Raw genomic sequence first — 3,469 nt, 5'->3', positions numbered from 1 at the left:
GAAGAGAGAGACAGAGAGAGAGAGAGAGCCTGTGAGAAAAAAAAACTCAAAGGAGCTACAAAGCTGTGTCTGGTTTAGCATTACACACACACACACACACACACACACACACACACACACACACATGTGGGAGGGCTGCAACCTTGCACTGGTCCCCCTCTGCTGAACCAATGGACTTCCTCGAGGAGATTCCTGCTAATTGGCCTGATGGACTCAAACAGTATTTGGGTGGCACAGAGGTAAAAACCCTCGCCCACTAACAGCGCAACACTCATGTGGTTTTTCTCTGTTGTGTCATACTCCCTGCAGAAAAAGGGGGAGAGCCTCGAGGAGGTTAATTGGAGCAGGTTTGTTCCAAAGTAGCCTGGGTCCACTTCCAACATCTGCCTTTGATCGTTGTTTTGTTATTAGGCCTTGGATTGCCTTTTATTCCTACCCTGCTACTTTTCAACAATGCTTGCAGTGTGGTGTTTCACTGTCAGCCAGTTCACAAAAATATCTCAACTGTTGTATAAATCACCCTTAACTTTTGAGATACACAATCCCTTTCAAAATGAGTGGAAATGTTCACCATCCTTGTTTTATCCTGAATTGATCCTGATCCTGACAAAATCATGATTTAGGGAGATGTTGGCGAGCCACAGAGCTGCTAACCATTGTTTTTCAGACACAGATTCTTTTGTCATTTCTTATGTGTCATCATTCTTTGACTTTTCTATGGTAGATTGGATCAGGAGGCCTCTTTTGAGGTCAATCCTGTGTAATTACTTTGCACTGCAGTACATATATTCACTTAAGATTCCCACAGTGGCTGGACATTCCTTACCACTTGTTACTAACATGAACCAGTTGTCCACTCTGACACAAAACAGCTCCCACAGGAATAGTTTTGTCGACTACTAAAGGGCATTCTGTGTAATTTTATGGTGCCAGAGGACAGTGATCGTGATAATCAACATACTGTTGCCTGCTCCCTCTTCCCTCTCCTCTCTCCACGTCTTTCCTCTGCATCAACACTGAGAGAAACAGCTCCATATTAGGACCACCTTTCTGCACCGTCTTAAATGGATTGTTTACTGCCAAACACTTGAGGGCACTTAGACCAGAACAAGTGTTTTCAGAGGGCAGGAGGAGCTGAGATGGAGATCTAGGGAGTTTTTCTGTAAAGGCTATTAAACAGTCAGCCCGTCTGTTTAGCAGCAGACAGTAGACATACACCGATTTCACACCACCCACTCACAAACATGCAAACACCTACCGTGTGCACATGTCAATACTCAAACCTGCACCAGTGTTTGTTCCTGCATGTGTGAGTGTTACCTTGTTAAAATGCTTCAAGCACATTCTTTAAAGAATCAGATTGACCTTTGAACCCCTTGGCGTTATTAGACACTTTTACAGCCTCTGTGTATCGTTTAAATGTCAAAATAAGTCTTTGGAAGCAAAATGTGTCAACCATTTATTCAGGCCAGGCCGATTCATTTCAGTCACATTCATACTTTCTTCTTCTAAAAACCCCAAATATTTACAAAATAACATCAAAAAAAGACAAAGCAGTCTCTACAAGCTGCCGTGCTGAAGTGAATGAAAGCCAGTGGCTTCCTGTGAAGTAGGAAATCCAACTAAATGCCATTATAATGTATTATAATTGTATGTTTTGGAGAATAGTTGGCAGTTATGTAATGTAAACACAAAAAACTGCCCTCTAATTAGGCCAAAGATGCATTTCCTCCGACTCCAGCCTTCGCCACAGGGAAAACATGCTGTGCATGGGGGCTGTAGCGCTTCCATGCCCCAGGAGTATAGAGGACAACTCCCTAAATCCTGTTAGACAGACTGCAGACGTTTTCATTCCTCTAGTATCTCTGCCTGAAAGAAGAAGGGTATGTGCAGACCAAGCATGAAACACACAATAATGTGTACGTGGAAACAGATGCTCATTGAGAGAGAATATTCACCCAACACGACAGTTTCTTTCCACAGAGCGTTTTAGCATCTCCCATCTCCGTGTTTTGGTTTTCTGGCCCAAAACTGGTTAATTTTTTTTTTTATAAAGTAGACATACTGCACCCCCAGTGCTGCCAGTCATGAGTCGTACATGAACACTGTCTGCTATCATGATGTGATACATGAAACCAGTGCATGCATGATATTACATACAATCAAAGACTGTTATCTATTGTAGGTCTGCCTTTGAGTTGCAGCTGCAAAATGAGTCAAAAAAGGAATAAATTATCAGGCGCACAAGGCAGGAAGTGCCGATTAAAGATCTTGCCAAGAGCAGCAACACTGCCCTGTGTTTAGTAACTAGAGCAGTGATCATCAACTGGCGGCCCGCGGGCCGAATCCGGCCCGCTGAACCTTCCTATCCGGCCCGCGACTGAGTTCTAATAGTTAAAAAGTAGCTATTATATTTCTCGGTCTCTGTTTGTGTGTGCCTGTAAGTCAATGCGCTGGGACACGGAGACACGCAGACACGCAGACACGCTCAAAGTGTGCGCCTGTAAGTCAATGTGCTGGGATAAGGAAACACCGCGGTAACCAAAGCCCCGTGCGTAAAAGTTTAGGGAGCCGACTGGACTGCAGGGTTTCCCAGCCTGCAGAGGCGAGCTGCCGCCGCTTTGGTTAAACCGGGTGTGCACGGGCGGGCCATGTAGCGTCTTTTGCGCACTCAAACCCATTCAGTGTAGATGCGTGTCATGCACGTTCACAACCCAAAAACGATGCGGTAGCAGCGCGTGTTTGATGCCACTCGGTTGTTGTTTTTTTTTGCACGTCCGTGGCGCACAGCTGCACGGACCTGCTTCTCCCTCCGGTGTGCAATTCAATTCAAAAAACGTTATTTATCCCCGAAGGGCAATTGTCCCGGTTCCCCCTCGGCCTGTGTCTCTCCTACTGTTTCCCACTGAGCTCTGTCCATGTGTGGAAAAACGTCGCCTCCGAGATGTAGAATGGTATTATAGAAGGGAAACACTACTGACTACTCAGGACTACTGACTATCATCAGAACCGATTGTCAGCCTCCTTTCATATGGCTGAAAATCACAGGGCAAGTCAGCAGTGTAAAGCTCCAGCATGTGGGAGGATCTGAAAGTCCAGCTGTCAAGATTTTTCATTTTATATCATTCCAAACACCAAAGATATGTATCAATGAAAATTATGAGTTTACAGGTAAAATAGAATATAAACAAATACATTGTTAGGCAAACGGGTAAATTTAATTTCAATCTCGGCCTATTTGAATGTCCGGCCCCCAAGGTGTCTGTTGAGAAAGATTCTGGCCCTTCAACAAATATAGTTGATGACCCCTGAACTAGAGCAACAGATATTTCTTTCAGGAGCTGGCGGAGACCAAAACAGAGCAACAAAAAATGGTGAATATTGGACCAGAAATCTCTTAGTCCCGAGTCCAACATTATATTTGATTGATTGATAATTAGAAGAAACAATACATATTTTTGCGCTGAGC

Source organism: Trachurus japonicus, chromosome 23 (assembly GCF_045865225.1).
Source record: "Trachurus japonicus isolate A0001 chromosome 23, Traja_1.0".
Taxonomy (NCBI): Eukaryota; Metazoa; Chordata; class Actinopteri; order Carangiformes; family Carangidae; genus Trachurus; species Trachurus japonicus.
Note: the sequence above shows the minus strand (reverse complement) of the source record.